Here is a 19141-nt window from a genome sequence, read left to right on the forward strand (position 1 = left end):
CCAGAGATTTGGTATGCAGTGTAGAAAAGCAAAGCACAGAGACATGGAAATGTCCAGAGTTTGGATGTTCAAAGGAAATTAAAAGGCTTGGTGACTCTTCACTGTAGAGGGAATTTGTAACTCTCTCATTTAACCAACATCATGCAACCATGAACCAGGCCCTGGCTATGGGCTAAGTATTGGGAGTGTAGCATGATAGCTTGAGCCTTCTCCCCTGAGGCTTATGTTTTAGTGGGGATAGATAGACAGAAACAAGCAAACAACTGTGTTGATTTCAGGTAGTGATAAATTGGTGCTGTGCAGAGAGTAAAGCAGTGTGATGGGTTAGATAGAGACTGGTTAGACTAAGGCATCTGGGAACATTTCTTTGAGGAGGGGGACATTTGAGCTAAGGCCATCTGTGCTTGGGTTTATTTCTGGGCTTTCTTGGGTTTATTCTGTTCCAATAAAATCACTATGAAAATTCCAATGGAACTTTTCATAGAAATAGAAAAAATTCTGAAATTCCCATGGAACCACAGTAGACCCCGAAAAACCAATGCAATATTGAGCCAGAAGAACAGAGTTGGAGGCATCACACTACCTAATTTCAAATTATATTACAAAGCTATAGTCATCAAAACAGTATGGTACTGGCTTAAAAACAGACATATAGACAAATGGAACAGAATAAAAAGCCCAAAAATAAACCCAAGCATAGACGGTCAAGTGATTTTTGACGAGGATGCGAAGAATACAAAATCGGGAAAGCATAGTCTCTTCAGTAAATGATGTTGGGAAAACTGGATATCCATATACAAAAGAATGAAATTGGACCTTTATCTTGCACTACTTACACCAGTCTACTCTTAGCAAGTTTTCACTGTTTAATACAGTATAATTAACTATAGTCATCATGCTGAAGATTCAATCTCTAGACTTATATTCATCCTATATAACGGCAACTTTGTATATATACAATGGACTATTACTAAGCCATAAAAGAGAATGAAATAATGCCATTTGCAGCAACCTGGATGGACCTAAAGATTATCATCTTAAGTAAGTCAGACAGGGAGAGACAAATATCATATGATATCACTTACATGTGGAATCTAAAAAAATGATACAAATGAACTTATTTACAAAACAGAAATAGACTCACAGACATAGAAAACAAGCTTATGGTTACCAAAGGGGATAGCAGGGTTGGGGGGAGATAAATTAGGAGTTTGGGATTAACATATACATACTACTATATATAAAATAAATAACCAACAAGGACCTACTGCATAGCACAGGGAACTACACTCAATATCTTGTAATAACCTATAATGGAAAAAAATCTGAAAAAAAATATGAATCACTATCCTGTAAATTAACTATACTTCAATTTAAAAAAAATGGTTTGAAAAAAGATTTTCTCTATTTTTAAGTAATTTGATTATGCTGTTACTTGGTAAACATTTTTTTTTCATCTTTCTTGTGCTTGAAGTTTATAGAACTTCTTGGATTCTTGGGCTTATAGGTTATGTTAAATTGGAAAAAAATTAGTCATTATTTCTTCAAATATTTTTTTCTGCCCCTGTACTTTTTCAAACACTGTAATGACACATAGGTTACACTGCTTGAAGTTGTGCCACAGTGCACTGATGCTCTGTTCCATTTTTAAAAAATTTTTTCTTTCTCTTTTTCATTTTAGAGAGTTTCATTTTTGTGTCATTAAATTCTCTAATCTTTTCTTCTGCAGTATCTAATCTGTCATTAATCCCGTCCAGTGCTTTTCCTCTTACACATTGTAGTTCTCATTTATCCAAGTTCAATTTGGGTGTTTTTTATATTGTCCATGTTTGTACTTAACAAGTACAGTCTTTCCTCTGTGGTTTTTTAAAATATCTAGAATGCATTATAATAATTTTAATGTTCTTTTCTGTTCATTCTAATATTTGGGTAAATTCTGGATTGGTTTCAGTGGATTGAGTTTTCTCCTCATAATGGATTCTATTTTTCCCATTTCTTTCCATGCCTGGTAATTTTTGATTGGATACTGAATATTTGCCAGTAATATGCTGAATTCTCCAGGAGCACTCTCTGCAGATCTGTAGTCTTTTTCTGTGTAACTCTTTCCTGTTGGTACTCTGCCTGTGAATGCTAGCTGTCATGCTCTCTTTGGACACTGATGTTCATATCCTCAATTGGGGAATTTGCCTAGCACCACCTGAGTTTCCCCTGCCTGTGCCATGGACTGGAAACTCTTTCAGTAGAGTAAGCTTGGGAAACTGCAGGGCTCCCCTCATTTGTTTCCTGTATCTCAGGTATGATTGTCCTTTGTTGACTGATGCCCAGTGTCTTGAAAACCATTGTTTCATGTATTTTGTCTGTGTTTTAGTGATTTCAGGAGCAGAGGTCCCTGTTACTACATCATGGATGAAAGTGAAAGCCCTGAAGATCATTTTTTAAATAAATGACTTACAATAACAGAAAAGGTTACTAATAATATGTGATCCCTTTGGCTTTCATATGTCTCTTGGGATGACTTAGCACAGTAGGTGAGGGCATATCCATTACATATTCATTACAAAACATAATGAACATTTTACTTTCAAAATATTCTGATATTAAGGTGCAAGGTATGTGAGTATAGCAGTAGAGTATTTAAATACTGATTGACTAATATTTTAGAACTCTGGCAGTTAAATTTGACACAATATCAGTGAAAGTATTCTCACTATACAGGCCAATTACTAATGACAGCCCATCTGTGATGCTAATGGAACAAATAATGATTCTGTAAAGTTTTAGTGGGCAGTTATTTCTGTTTCTATGCAGTCGATGCTCAAGATAAGAGTAAATTCATTTTCTCTAACAAGGGAATTTTGTTTATGATATGGGAAAACTCATTCCTCATAATGAACAGGAGTTAGCTTGCCATTGACTTAGAGAGCTGAGAAAACTCCCAGGTAAATGGTAATCACTTTCATAGATATTCATCAAATAAAAAATTGTATTCTCTATCAATTGCAAGAATAGCAAACTGGTGGCTTGTGTGAAGTATTCTTCCTGTCCACATGTTTTAAAAATCAGGAGGTTTCACTGATTCATCCAGATTTTCAGTTTCTCTTTGATGAGGGAATCTCCCTATTAATAAACTTGACCCCTTTTGTTCATTTATATTAGCTGCATGGCCTGTGTATTCATCTGAATTTGCAACCTCTTCCTCAATACTTCATCCTTCCCATTTTTTTTCATTGAAATATCTTCGTAATAAAGATAATGCCTACAATATTGTGAGTAGTAAAAATACATCATCAAAGCAGGATTGCTCTAAAAGGCACTTTAAACTTATTATTTCTATCTTATGGTTTAAAATAATGGCCACTGTTTTTAGATAAGTGATATCATATGATGTTTGTCTACCTGAAACTTAACACAACATTGTAAATCAACTATACGCCAATAAAAATTATTAAAAAATAAAATAAAATAATGGCCACAAAGCCTTTGACACTACTCACATTGAAAGAAGCGATCTATGTCTTTTCTCTTTTTTTTCCCCTTGAATCTATACAGGCTTGTGACTCTAGTTTGAACCAGTAGCATGTGGCAAAAGTAACACTGTGATTTCCTAGTGTAGGTTAAAAGGTAATGCAGCTTTTCTTTTGTTTGATAGATACCTGCTTTTGGAGACTAGAATTGCCAATTATGCAGTTTGACCACCCTGAGGTTGTCATATTATGGGGAAGCCCAGGCCACATGGAGTAGGGGCTGTAACCTACAGTTCCACCTAAGGACCCAGCCAATAGCCATCATGAACTGTCAGACCTGAGTGAAGATGCTCCAGGTGATTTCAGATTTCAGCCATAAAGTCATCCTTAGCCATCAAGAACTCCTAGCTGAGGACTCAGACACTGTTGAGTACAGACAAACTCTTCCCTCTAGGCCTTGTCTAGATTTTATTTCATGGAATGTGTAAATGTGAAAAAAAAATGGTTGTTTTTACGTGCTAAATTATGGGGTAGCTTTTCACACAGCAGTAGTAACTGGGACATAACTATTTCAAAACTTATTTGAAGGAATTCTACACTAAAGAACACATACACTGATCTGAACCTCCCTATCTGTAAAATGGGGATGATAGTTTCTATAAGACTAAGGGAACGAAAGCGTGAAAGTGTGTAATGTACCAATTTCAGTGCCTGCATGTGGTAGGTTCCTGCTTTTAAAAATAATTAAAGGGCTTCCCTGGTGGTGCAGCGGTTGAGAATCTGCCTGCCAATGCAGGGGACACGGGTTTGAGCCCTGGTCTGGGAAGATCCCACATGCCGCGGAGCAACTAGGCCCGTGAGCCACAACTACTGAGCCTGCGCGTCTGGAGCTTGTGCTCCGCAACAAGAGAGGCCGCGACAGTGAGAGGCCTATGCACCGCGATGAAGAGTGGCCCCTGCTTGCCACAACTAGAGAAAGCCCTCGCACAGAAATCAAGACCCAACACAGCCAAAAATAAATATAAATAAATAAAAATTAAAAAAAATTAAAACAAGAGTAATTTATCACTATGTAACACTAGTTCAACAATAGAAATATAGAAGGGACACTAATACTAAAATGATTTCTGTTGGTATTTCCCCTCACCCAAATCCTAATCCCTCATTACAAATGGAACTATTGCGGAAGAAATTATTTGGATTCTGAGTGAAAAATTTGGTTAAATGGAAGGCACACTACACAAAGGCAGCGTTCTAGGTACCTGGTGAAAAAAGAAAACATGACCTTTTACCCTTTAATCAGCTGTAAATGGGACTTGTAGGTTTTTCAGGTAATTAGGAAAGTCAGTTAATTCGAATAATCATAAACATTTGATACCTTAAATACCTTAAACTCTTTATTTTAACTAAACACATCCACTGTACCTTACACAGTAATCTACATTTATAGTCTTTATCTCTAGGGCCAAGGCCTTTTCTTTTTTTTTTTTTTTTAAACATCTTTATTGGAGTATAATTGCTTTACAATGTTGTGTTAGTTTCTGCTTTATAACAAAGTGAATCAGCTATATGTATACATATATCCCCATATCCCCTCCCTCTTGAGCTTCCCTCCCACCCTCCCTATCCCACCCCTCCAGGTGGTCACAGAGCACCAAGCTGATCTCCCTGTTCAATGTAGCTGCTTCCCACTAGCTAGCTATTTTACATTTGGTAGTGTATATATGTCAGTGCTACTCTCTCACTTCGTCCCAGCTTCCCCTTCCCCTTCCCCATGTCCTCAAGTCCATTCTCTACGTCTGCGTCTTTATTCCTGTCCTGCCCCTAGGTTCATCAGAACTGTTTTTCTTTTTGATTCCATATATATGTGTTAGCATACGGTATTTGTTTTTCTCTTTCTGACTTCACTCAGTATGACAGACTCTAGGTCCATCCACCTCACTACAAATAACTCAATTTCATTTCTTTTTATGGCTGAGTAATATTCCATTGTATATATGTGCCACATCTTCTTTATCCATTCATCTGTTGAAGGACACTTATGTTGCTTCCATGTCCTGGCTATTGTAAATAGAGCAGCAGTGAACATTGTGGTACATGACTCTTTTTTTTTTTTTTTTTAATTATTTATGGCTGTGTTGGGTCTTCGTTTCTGTGTGAGGGCTTTCTGTAGTTGTGGCAAGCGGGGGCCACTCTTCATCGCGGTGCGCGGGTCTCTCAGTATCGCAGCCTCTCTTGTTGCGGAGCACAGGCTCCAGACGCGCAGGCTCAGTAGTTGTGGCTCACGGGCCTAGTTGCTCCGCGGCATGTGGGATCTTCCCAGACCAGGGCTCAAACCCGTGTCCCCTGCATTGGCAGGCAGACTCTCAACCACTGCGCCACCAGGGAAGCCCATGACTCTTTTTGAATTATAGTTTTCTCAGGGTATATGCCCAGTAGTGGGATTGCTGGGTCATATGATAGTTCTATTTTTAGTTTTTTAAGGAACCTCCATACTGTTGTCCATAGTGGATGTATCAATTTACATTCCCACCAACAGTGCAAGAGGGTTCCCTTTTCTCCATACCCTCTCCAGCGTTTATTATTTCTAGATTTTTTGATGATGGCCATTCTGACTGGTGTAAGGTGATACCTCACTGTAGTTTTGATTTGCATTTCTCTAATGATTAGTGATGTTGAGCATCCTTTCATGCGTTTGTTGGCAATCTGTATATCTTCTTTGGAGAAATTTCTGTTTAGCTCTTCTGCCCATTTTTGGATTGGGTTTTTTTTTTTTTTTTGATATTGAGCTGCATGAGCTGCTTGTATATTTTGGAGATTAATCCTTTGTCAGTTGCTTCATTTGCAAATATTTTCTTCCATTCTGAGCATTGTTTTTTCATCTTGTTTATGGTTTCCATTGCTGTGTGAAAGCTTTTAAGTTTCATTAAAAGTTTCCATTTGATTTTGTTTTTATTTCCGTTTCTCTAAGAGGTGGGTCAAAAAGGATCTTGCTGTGATTTATCTCATAGAGTGTTCTGCCTATGTTTTCCTCTAAGAGTTTTATAGTGTCTGGCCTTACATTTAGGTCTTTAATCCATTTTGAGTGTATTTTTATGTATGGTGTTAGGGAGTGTTCTAATTTCATTCTTTTCCATGTAGCTGTCCAGTTATCCCAGCACCATTTAGTGAAGAGGCTGTCTTTTCACCACTGTATATTCTTTCCTCCTTTATCAAAGATAAGGTGACCATATGTGCGTGGGTTTATCTCTGGGCTTTCTATCCTGTTCCATTGATCTATATTTCTGTTTTTGTGCCAGTACCACACTGTCTTGATTACTGTAGCTTTGTAGAATAGTCTGAAGTCCAGGAGCCTGATTCCTCCAGCTCTGTTTTTCTTTCTCAAGATTGCTTTGGCTATTTGGGGTCTTTTGTGTTTCCATACAAATTGTAAAGTTTTTTGTTCTAGTTCTGAGAAAGATGCCGTAGGTAGTTTCATAGGGATTGCATTGAATCTGTAGATTGCTTTGGGTAGTATAGTCATTTTCACAGTGTTGATTCTTCCAATCCAAGAACATGGTATATCTCTCCATCTGTTTGTATCCTCTTTAATTTCTTTCATCAGTGTCTTATAGTTTTCTGGATACAGGTCTTTTGTCTCCTTAGCTAGGTTTATCCTAGGTATTTTATTCTTTTTGTTGCAGTGGTAAATGGGAGTGTTTCCTTAACTTCTCTTTCAGATTTTTTATCATTAGTTTGTAGGAATGCAAGAGATTTCTGTGTGTTAATTTTGTATCCTGCTACTTTACCAAATTCATTGATTAGTTCTAGTAGTTTCCTGGTAGCATCTTTAGGATTCTCTATGTATGTTATCATGTCATCTGCAAACAGTGACAGTTTTACTTCTTCTTTTTGGATTTGGATTCCTTTTATTTCTTTTTCTTCTCTGATTGCCATGGCTAAAACTTCCAAAACTATGTTGGATAATAGCGGTGAGAGTGGGCAACCTTGTCTTGTTCCTGATCTTAGTGGAAATGGTTTCAGTTTTTCACCAATGAGAACAATGTTGGCTGTGGGCTTGTCATATATGGCCTTTATTATCTTGAGGTAGGTTCCCTCTATGCCTACTTTCTGGAGAGTTTTTTTCATAAAATGAGTGTTGAATTTTGTTGAAAGCTTTTTCTGCATCTATTGAGTTTATCATATGGTTTTTATCCTTCTATTTGTTAATATGGTATATATATTACATTGATTGATTTGAGTATATTGAAGAATCCTTGCATTACTGGGATAAACTGCACTTGATCATGGTGTATGATCCTTTTAATGTGCTGTTGGATTCTGTTTGCTAGTATTTTGTTGAGGATTCTTGCATCTATGTTCATCAGTGATATTGGCCTGTAGTTTTCTTTCTTTGTGACATCTTTGTCTGGTTTTGGTATCAGGGTGATGGTGGCCTCGTAGAATGAGTTTGGGCGTGTTCCTCCCTCTGCTATATTTTGGAAGAGTTTGAGAAGGATAGGTGTTAGCTCTTCTCTAAATGTTTGATAGAATTTGCCTGTGAATCCATCTGGTCCTGGGCTTTTGTTTGTTGGAAGATTTTTAATCACAGTTGCAATTTCAGTGCTTGTGATTGGTCTGTTTGTATTTTCTATTTCTTCCTGGTTCAGTCTCAGAAGGTTGTGCTTTTTAAAAATTTGTCCATTTCTTCCCAGGTTGTCCATTTTATTGGTATATACTTGTTTGTAGTGATCTCTCATGATCCTTTGTATTTCTGCAGTGTCAGTTGTTACTTCTCCTTTTTCATTTCTAATTCTGTTGATTTGAGCTTCTCCTTTTTTTCTTGATGAGTCTGGCTAATTGTTTATCAATTTTGTTTATCTTCTCAAAGAACCAGCTTTTAGTTTTATTGATCTTTGCTATTGTTTCCTTCGTTTCTTTTTCATTTATTTCTGATCTGATCTTTATGGTTTCTTTCCTTTTGCTAACTTCGGGGTTTTTTTGTTCTTCTTTCTATAATTGCTTTAGGTGTAAGTTTAGGTTGTTTATTTGAGATTTTTCTTATTTCTTGAGGTACGATTGTATTGCTATAAACTTCCCTCTTAGAACTGCTTTTGCTGTATCCCATAGGTTTTGGGTCATGGTGTTTTCATTGTCATCTGTCTCTAGGTATTTTTTGATTTCCTCTTTGATTTCTTCAGTGATCTCTTGGTTATTTAGTAGCATATTGTTTAACCTCCATGTGTTTGTATTTTTTACAGTTTTTTTTTCCTGTAATTGATACCTAGTCTCATGGCATTGTGGTCGGAAAAGATGCTTGATATGATTTCAATTTTCTTAAATTTACTGTGGCTTGATTTGTGACCCAAGATAGATCTGTCCTGGAGAATGTTCCATGAACACTTGAGAAGAAAGTATATTCTCTTGATTTTGGATGGAATGTCGTATAATTATCAGTTAAGTCCATCTGGTCTACTGTGTCATTTAAAGCTTGTGTTTCCTTATTTATTTTCATTTTGGATGACCTGTCTATTGGTGAAAGTGGGGTGTTAAAGTCCCCTACTATGATTGTGTTACTGTTGATTTCCCCTTTTATGGCTGTTAGCGTTTGCCTTATGTATTGAAGTGCTCCTATGTTGGATGCATAAATGTTTACAATCGTTATATCTTCTTCTTGGATTGATCCCTTGATCATTATGTAGTGTCCTTCTTTGTCTCTTGTAATAATCTTTATTTTAAAGCCTATTTTGTCTGATATGAGTATTACTACTCCAGCTTTCTTTTGATTTCCATTTGCATGGAATATCTTTCTCTATCCCCTCACTTTCAGTCTGTATGTGTCCCTAGGTCTAAAGTGGGTCTTTTACAGACAGCATATATGTGGGTCTTGTTTTTGTATCCATTCAGCCAGTCTGTGTGTTTTGGTTGGAACATTTAATCCGTTTACATTTAAGGTCATTATCGATATGTATGTTCCTGTTACCATTTTCTTAATTGTTTTGGGTTTGTTTTTGTAGGTCTTTTCCTTCTCTCGGGTTTCCTGCCTAGAGAAGTTCCTTTAGCATTTGTTGTAAATCTGGTTTGGTGGTGCTGAATTCTCTTAACTTTTGCTTGTCTGTAAAGGTTTTAATTTCTCCGTCAAATCTGAATGAGATCCTTGCTGAGTCGAGTAATCTTGGTTGTAGGTTTTTCCCTTTCATCACGTTAAATATGTCCTACCACTCCCTTCTGTCTTGCAGAGTTTCTGCTGAAAGATCAGCTGTTAACCTTATGGGGATTCCCTTGTATGTTATTTGTTGCTTTTCCCTTGCTGCTTTTAATATTTTTTCTTTGTACTTAACTTTTGATAGTTTGATTAATATGTGTCTTGGCGTGTTTCTGCTTGGTTTTATCCTGTATGGGACCATCTGCACTTCCTGGAGTTGATTGACTATTTCCTTTCCCATATTAGGGAACTTTTCAACTATAATCTCTTTAACTATTTTCTCAGACCCTTTCTTTTTCTCTTCTTCTTCTGGCGCCCGTATAATTCGAATGTTGGTGCGTTTATGTTGTCCCAGAGGTCTCTGAGACGGTCCTCAATTCTTTTCATTCTTTTTTCTTTATTCTGCTCTGTGGCTGTTATTTCCACTATTTTCTCTTCCAGCTCACTTATCTGTTTTTCTGCCTCAGTTATATTGCTATTGATTCCTTCTAGAGAAGTTTTAATTTCATTTATTGTGTTGTTTGTCATTGTTTGCTCTTTAATTCTTCTAGGTCCTTGTTAAACGTTTCTTATATTTTCTCTGTTCTATTTCCAAGATTTTGGATCATCTTTAGTATCATTACTCTGAATTCTTTTTCAGGTAGACTGCCTATTTCCTCTTCATTTGTTTGGTGTGGTGGGTTTTTACCTTGCTCCTTCATTTGCTGCATATTTCTTTGTCTTCTCATTTTGTTTAACTTACTGTGTTTGGGGTCTCCTTTTTGCAGGGTATAGGTTCGTAGTTCCCATTGTTTTTGGTGTCTGCTCCCAGTGGGTAAGGTTGGCTCAGTGGGTTGTGTAGGCTTCCTGGTGGAGGGGACTGGTGCCTGTGTTCTGGTGGGTGGGGCTGGATCTTGCCCTTCTGGTGGGCAGGGCCACGTCCAGTGGTGTGTTTTGGGGTGCCTGTGAACTTTGTATGACTTTAGGCAGCCTCTCTGCTAATGGGTGGGGTTGTGTTCCTTTCTTGGTTGTTTGGCATGTGGCATCCAGTGCTGGAGCTTGCTGGTCTTTGAGTGGAGCTGGGTCTTAGTGTTGAGACACAGATCTCTGGGAGAGCTCTCACCGATTGTTATTACATGGAGCCGAGAGGTCTCTGGTGGTCCAATGTCCTGGACTCGGCTCTCCCACCTCAGAGACTCAGGCCTGACACCCGGCTGGAGCACCAAGACCCTGCCAGCCACACGGCTTGGAAGAAATGGAAGAAAAAAAAACCCTAAAACCAAACAGACAGAACCCCAAACCAAATGGTAATAGTAAAACTAAACAGACAAAATCACAGAAAGAAACATACACATACAAACTCACAAAAAGAGAAAAAAGAAAAAAAAAAAAAGAGCATCCAATCCAGTAAAGAAATCCACCAATGATAAGAAGCACTAAAATCTAAACTAAGATAAACATAAAAACCAGAAACAAATCAGATGCAGAAAGTAAACCCCAAGTCTACAGTTGTTCCCAAAGTCCACTGCCTCAATTTTGTGAACATTCATTGTCTATTCCGTTCATCAAGTTGATTGTGGAGATTTAATCTGCTGCTCCTGAGGCTGCTGGGAGAGATTTCCCTTTCCCTTCTTTGTTTGCACAACTCCTGGGGTTCAGCTTTGGTTTTGGCCCCGTCTCTGTGTGTAGGTCTCCCCCAGGCATCTGTTCCCCACCCAGACAGGAGGGGGTTAAAGCAGCGGCTGATTAGGGCCCTCTTGCTCACTCAGGCCAGGGAGAGGGAGGGGTACGGTACTGATAATTGGAATGCAGGGCGAGCCTGCGGTGGCAGAGGCTGGTGTGATATTGCCACAGTCTGAGGCGCGCTCTGTGTTCTCCCGGGGAAGTTGTCCCTGGATCTCGGGACCCTGGCGGAGGTGTGCTGCACAGGCTTCTGGGGGTGTGTGGGTAGTGACCTGTGCTTGCACACAGGATTCTTGGTGGCAGCGGCGGCAGCATTAGTGTTTCATGCTCGTCTCTGTGGTCCGAGCTGATAGCCGCGGCTCACGCCTGTCTCTGGAGCTTGCTTAGGCGGTGCTCTGCCTTCTGTGGGCACACGGAGCAGGAATCCCCTCTCCTCACACACCCTGAAACAATGGTCTCTTGCCTCTTCGGCAGGTCCAGATTTTTTCCCGGACTCCCTCCCGGCTAGCTGTGGTGCACTAGGCCTCTTCAGGCTGTGTTCACGCAGCCAACCCCAGTCCTCTCCCTGGGATCTGACCTCCGAAGCATGAGCCTCAGCTCCTAGCCCCCACCTGCCCCTGCGGGTGAGCAGACAAGCCTCTCAGACTGGTGAGTGCTGGTTGGCACCGATCCTCTGTGCGAGAATCTCTCCGCTTTGCCCTCTGCACCCCTGTTGCTGCACTCTCCTCCATGGCTCCTAAGCTTCCCCCCTGCCCACCCCCCGTCCCCGCCAGTGAAGGGGCTTCCTAGTGTGTGGAAACTTTTCCTCCTTCAAAGCTCCCTCCCAGAGGTGCAGGTCCTGTCCCTATTCTTTTGTCTCTGTTTTTTCTTTTATCTTTTGCCCTACTCAGGTCCGTGGGGATATTCTTGCCTTCTGGGAAGTCTGAGGTCTGCCAGCATTCAGTAGGTGTTCTGTAGGAGTTGTTCCACATGTAGATGTATTTTTGATGTATTTGTGGGGAGGAAGGTGATCTCCACGTCTTCTTCACCATCTTGAAGTTCTCTCCCAAGGCCTTTTCTTTAGGTATGGGTTCCATAATTGCAGTTTCACATTGCCTTTATTGCATTAAACTGTAACTGTGGTATATATTGACTACGATTTCTCTTTCAGTTTCTTTAAAGAGGAGTGAGAACTTAATGGAGCTCGAGGCAATTGAGTGCAGAGCAGACCCCATTTATATTTTTGCAGCCTAATTTGATAGCCATTTTAAGTCACTCATCACTTGATTCTTTTTAAAGCATGTATCTCAGTTTTGAACACCAATTCTTTTTTTGCATTCATAAAAATAGGTGGCTACACCTATGAATTGGTCATGGAAGCTATCTCCAATCCCTATATTTTTGTATGTGTGTTATAGTTAAATTCCATAAAACGGTTATAGATAGTGTTCAGTGGGAGGGAGAAGGGAGTTATAACTTTCCACCCTGGCATTGGAAAGGTGTCAGTAAAGACTTCTTGAGTCAGTAGGTCCTCTGCTGGATCTGGAAGGATGGCAGAGTTGGAAATGCTGGCAGTATGGTGGAGAATACTCTCTGCAGATGGGAAGACATGTGTGAAGATGGAGGCAGTCAAGTTCAGGGCATATTTAGTGAATGATGAGTGCCCAGGTTTCTGGGAGTTAAGATGTATCTACAGGGAGGGTAATCCTCACACCTCAGTTTTCCTGGGAAATTCCTGACTTATGCCTATTGTTGAGGAATCCCACTCAAGGTAATACTTGTCCCAGATAAAAGTGTCTCAGTTTGGACAATAAATTATATGGTCACCCTACCTAAAGGAGAAGAATAGGAAGATGAAATGTCAGGTAAGGTGTTTTGACTTTGGGAGGTAATTGAGAGTCATGGAAGATTTGGAGAGTTTAGAGAATCAGTGCTAAATTTTAGGGATCATTTTGGTGACACTTCAGATTACACAGTGGGTGAAAGAGAAGAATAGAGAAGACTACATTGAGGTTTCTGGTAATAAGTAGTTTGGAACAGCAGCCAGGAGCAGGGCAGGGGTTGAGGAAATGCAGAGGAAGGCATGGACAGGAGTCAATATTAGAATCTAATATTGCAGCATCAAATTCCTTGAGAGGTGAATGGACAGGGGGCAGGATTTCTTGTCTTTGGGTCACTTGGTGGCATGGTTTATTGGCTAATCCAGATGCCCCTGGGATGGAAGTAATAAGAAAGCAACCCTTAGGTCTTATAGCTCTGCCAGTTTGGAGATGAGCCTTGTAGGTGTGCACCACGTTGCTGTTGAGGATAAATCACCAAGATTCTGTATCCCATCTACATTTTGGAAAATGAAAAGAAGTGAATTATTAGTCTTGAAGGCTCAACCCCATTTTGGATTCACTTCCCACCTTTGGTTTCTCATTGGAAACTTGAGAAAAGATAGATTTCTTCATGTGTGTTAGGGTCTTCCCTTGAAGAGGAGGTGACCGGAAAAAAATTTAAACATGGGGGCCAAGCACTCACAGAAGTCATTTCTTTTTCTCATTTCCAAGCCAGAAAAATCATCTTTTCCTCCCAACTCCCTCGTGCAAAGGCTATGTTTTTATCGTGGTGTCTGAAAAACATTTGGATAGCACTAAGTTCTCTACACACATGTGGGGCACTTTATGTAAAAGACATATGTGTGACACCTCTTTTTAAATTCCACCCCCCCACCTTTCAGCACGCATTTTCCCTGGTGCTTTTCATCCTGTTAGAGAGACTCTGAAATGAAATGGCAACTTTCTGGGGAGCTGACAGAGAGGAAGCACTTTCTCTTTTTCTAAGACACAGGGCTTGTGGAGGCTCTGAGGCGGGGGTCTAGGTCCTGCACTGAATCTCTCTGACACAGGTGTGTAGTTTCACTCCATCTTCCTGCCAGTTTACAACCATCTGGCCTTGAGCTCTGCTTTGGCCAGTGTCTGTCCCTTCTCAGCCAGATAACATTTTCCTGTGCTTTTTCAAGCATGTAGAAGTCAGTTTGGATGCAAGAGGGTAGGTGTCTGGGCGCTGTGTAGAAAGTTAACTAACTTGTTGGAAATCTGGTTCCTAATTGTAGGAATCAAAATGAATTTTCAGTATTCATCTATGAGAATGGGATCATTAACCATTGCAAAAACACAGCCAAGAAGGTGTTTGTTATTTCAACAAAGTCCTGGAGATACAGCAATGAGCAAAACAGACAAAAATTCCTGTCCCTGTGGAGCCTACATTCTACTGAGGCAGAGAAAGAGAGAGAGAGAGAGATGATGAACAGTATAGTATTGATAAATAAAATAAGTGCTAATGAAGGAAAAAATCTGGGGGAGAAAGAAAATGATGAGGGTGAGGGAATTTGAAATATTAAATAGAGAAGCCAGGGAAGGCCTCACAGTAAGGTTGCTGCTTCCTTTGGGTATTTCCTAGAATGAGACCAAGCCTTGTCTAGTGGAGGGATGTCCCAGGCAAAGGGCAGAGCAAATGCAAAAGCCCTGAGCTGACATGTTCAGGGGACAGCAGGCCAGGGTGCTGGAATGAACTGTTTGTCCAAGTTGTTTTTCACCTTTTCTCTGCACAGTGAAGGCCTAAGATCTGACCTAACATAGTGCATATTAGCATTTCCTTGTACCGGCTGAATTATCATTAACCCTTGGGAGCATTTGGAAAATACAGATGCTCGAATCCCTGCCCAAGCTATTCCAGTTGAGTAGGTTTGGGGTGATAGCCAGGTAGGTACCTGTCTTTATAGACAGCTTCCCAGGTAGTTTAGATGATCTGTAGGTCTTGGGATCAGCTACCTAGATCCAGTTCATCATGAGCTCCAGCTTCATTTTGGCTACAGCATCTATGGATCCCCTTTTCAGGGCAATGAAACACTGAGGCGGATATGATTAGTGTTGGATTCAGTTATTTTATCTGCAGGGAGAAGGCCTGGTGATGACAGGCTAATGTTTTTTTGTGTCCTATGCTCAGGAATTGCAACACAGTTTCCAATTGCACTATAGATTTGTGCTGTGCTTTGCTTTCTTTCCATGAGAACTGGCCTCTGTCTTCAGCAGGTTCTAGTTGCTCTATTCCATGTCTCACTGTAGCCAAGGAAGGATTAAATAAGCCAACTGTAGGGGTAGGGATATAAATAGGATTCACCAGGAACTTGAATACAACTTGAAATATTCTTTTCTTATTTTTCCTGCTCTCTGCCTGTTGGTCTTGTGTTCCATCATTCCCACAATGTAGAAAACAGGGACTCTCACAACTCTTGAATGTCAGCCTGAGAGCTTCTGCCATGAGAGGGTTTGACTTCTATTCTCTGAATCACACATCTAAGAAGTTCCCAGGGAGGAGGCTCCGTGGTCTGTTCCTGGTCAGGTGTCTCCTGTTGAGTGAATCCAATATGGCCAGGGTCAGGTAAGTACATGGCAGCTCGTCTAGCAGCCATCGATGAGGACAGGTGACAGTTCCTAGGAGAAGGATGAGGTGAAGTGCATATGAATAATGTTAACTCCAGAGCTGAGACTTGCCTTGAAACTTTTCTTTTGATATTGATATAGAGCCAGGGTAATTTAGATTTAGAACCAAAACCAAAGTCCTTAAAATTAGATAAATGACCCTCCTAGATCTAATTCCCTATTACTGCACTACAACTTCATCACTGCACATCATTTCTACGTTCATGCCCCTCTAGTCACACTGGTCTCCCCAAGCAAGGCCTTTGAACTTGCTGTTACTACTGCCTGGAAAAGTCCTGCCCCAGAAATCTACAAAGCTCACTCCCTCACCTCCTTTTAGTCTTTGCTGAAATATTGTTTTCTCAGTGAATCCCCCTCTGTCCACCTTATTTAAAATTGTACTTCTCCTACCCCAGAGTGTCCAATAGTTCCCAATAATTTTATCCATAGCACACATTACCACATGACATACTCTGTCTTATGTATTTGTTGTCTTTTTCATTCACTACAACAACAGCTTTACAAAGCCAGGGATTTTTTTTGTCTGTCTTGTTCACTGCTGTATCCTCAGCACCTGGAGCAATGCCTGACACATGGTAGGCACTCAGCAAATACCGAATGACCAGTCAAGTTCATGTATATTTTCTTGGACAGCCGTAGTTATCCCACAGCAATACTTTCCTATGACTTTCCATGATTAGGCACCCCCAGGTAGAGAGTCCCACCTGGGCCTCCTTTGGATTGAAGCCAGTGATGATTCCAGAAAACAAGCAGAAGAGCAGGGAGGCTGGGGTTGGCGTAGCAGCTGCTGAGTTGGGAAGGGGCAGCGTCTGTATTACTCACACACAGCAGCATCCCCAGGGAGAGGGTAACCCTGAGGCTCTGCAGGTCTTTTCAATATCTTGGATTAAATGAACTGTGAAATATTTGTTTTATTAGAAGAGCTTGGGTTTGTTTCTGAGGCTTTAAATCGTGTCTGTTCTGGGCAGCTGATACGTAGCAGAGAGTGCACAATGTTTAGAGAACTCATGGGAACCTCGCCCATCATTTGGGGTCTGTTTTCAGGGGCCCCTCTCATTTCTCCTCCAAGACCAGCAATCTCTTTATTGGGACAAAGCACTGAGGAAAGACGAGGTTATTGTTGGTAAAGGAAAAGGACGGTGGAGGGGAGCAGCCTCATGTAGCACACTGCGTGCAGAGGAACTCAGGGAATTCTGAATGGCTGCAGTCTATAGAATTTCTGACGGGGGCAAGTGCATTAAATGAAGATGGGACTGGAGGTTCAGGAAGAGCCAGTGAGAACTTTTATGGGACTTGAAAGAAAAACTCTTCATGTGTACAGATGTTCTGAATACAGTTCCACAGCATCCCCTAAGTGTGTTGCTCTTAAATCACACTTTCCATCTTTATCTAGGAAAGCTGAGGGCCTCTGAGGTTCAGGAGGGAAGCCCTAGTTTCTGAGTGGGGAATGATAAAGCCCAAATCCTGTGGTGAATTCCCATAGTGAATGGAATGGGAGCCTCCGCATTCTCAGCTATGAATATTGAGCTTCTTTCTTCCCTGCTACAGCTTTGTCATTGATTTAGCTGTCAACCCTCCATCTCTGCAGATGTAGAACCTACAGATATGGAGGGCCGACTGCACTATGCCATTTTATACATATAAGGGACTTGAGCATCTGTGGATTTTGTGTATGTGTGAATGTATGTGTGTAGACGTGAGTGTGTGTAAATGCATAGGAGAAGTTTACGAGTATGTACCCTCCCAGTGGTTTAAGTTTTCAACTCTGGGAAGAAAAGAAAGAATGAAGCAAGGTTAAATAAATTGTTTCATTTTTAGCCTTATACAATTCTAAAAATTTGGCATCTTTTTCCAACCAAAATGTATCCATGCATTATTTGTGTAGTTTAGAAAAATTGCAAAAAGATTGTAGTTGACAAATGAAATCACTAACCAATGACAAATTGACTGATGTTCCCTTTTCTGCTCTATTCTATTTCCTGCTGGTTCCAAATAACCACAATAGTAGTGGACTGGGGAGGGGAATCTAATCACATCATGTAGGAATCATTGTTTCTCTAATGCCACTGACCTACTTTCCTACATATCTATGCCATTTTTTCATGCTGTCTGTTACACCTAGAATTCTTCCTTTCCCAGCTCTTAGTGTCTTCAATTACCAATTTTGCTCATCCTTTAAGACCTATCTTGATTAAATCACCTCCATGACACTTTTTCTCATTTGTTCAGCATTCATCTTATCCATCCATCTATCCATTCATCATTCAGTGAATGGTTACTAAATGCCAAACACTGTGTGGAACTTAAGGTAGTATAGATATTATTCTTGCTGTCTTGAAGATAACATTATAAAGAGAAGATGGAAAATAAATAATCAAGCAATTGAATGAATATAAAATTTAAAATTGTATTGAATGCTAGAAAAAAATAAACATGATATCCTGAAAGAGAATAAAGAAATGACACCCAAATTGAATAGGGTGATCAGAGATGGCATTTATCTTAAGATATAAAAGTGGAAAAAATGAGAAACATGTCAAAGGATGAGGGAGGGTAAGTATAAGGATGTTTTCACAGGGGAAATATAATATATATGATCTCTTTTGCTTCTGAAAGCCTTCTATATTTGCTTATCACATTGTTCATTGTATATATGATGTCTATGTTCATATTCTTGATTTTCAGGTTTTGGGGCAGCTTTCAGTTTCCTATCACGTAGTAGGAACCAACACACTGAATCAAGCATCTGTGGACTCCAAAGCAGGAAGAAGGAATTCCTTATATTGTCTCAAAGACATCTTAAATTTCATTGATACCCTCTCTGGAGAGTTTCTAAAAACACAGAAATTATTTCCAAAATGATCTTTAGGACTGAATATTAAAATGGTTTTACTTTTCCAAGTTGCCTCTCTGCTAGATCTTTACTCTGTACCAAGAAAGAAAGATTTCCATTATCTACTAATCCAATTCTGGTTGGGTGGAATCCATCCTTAGGCCAAACTTTATTTAAAATCATTTAAAGTTCTTTTAAAGAGGAAGTACTTTCTTCCCTTTGTGTTCCCTCAGGCCTGTGGGTTGTTTTTTTTTTTTTAAATGGGAAAAAGAGTATAGTTTTGATAGACCAGAAATTTTCTTTAGTGAAATATATGGACTGTAGACTATATCCAACGTATAATCACCTCTCCATGACTCTGAACTGAGTTAGTGCTATTTTACCAACTTAAAGAGTTGTTAGTCATCTTGATTTTTCCCAAAGGTCTGGCCTTAAGGCATGGAGAGGTTTTTATTTTCTAAACCAGATACCAGAAAATATCTTTGCTCTCTCCCTTGGGGATAGCATCTTCCAGACTAAGGCAGTAGAGAGA

The 19141-nt window shown here is 39.9% G+C and overlaps 1 long non-coding RNA gene across 2 annotated transcripts in view; it reads left to right on the top strand.

The window, feature by feature from the left end:
• The window catches only part of LOC309616276, a 53776-nt gene extending 35099 nt beyond the window's left edge, over positions 1-18677 (top strand). For both annotated transcript variants that reach the window (XR_014237405.1, XR_014237406.1), the window contains one exon: positions 18462-18677. This is a non-coding gene — a long non-coding RNA (uncharacterized lncRNA). The remainder of the gene's footprint in view (positions 1-18461) is intronic.
• Positions 18678-19141: the final 464 nt, after the last annotated feature.

This window comes from Balaenoptera borealis (genome assembly GCF_965194805.1).
Source record: "Balaenoptera borealis genome assembly, chromosome: 19".
In the NCBI taxonomy this organism is placed as follows: domain Eukaryota; kingdom Metazoa; phylum Chordata; class Mammalia; order Artiodactyla; family Balaenopteridae; genus Balaenoptera; species Balaenoptera borealis.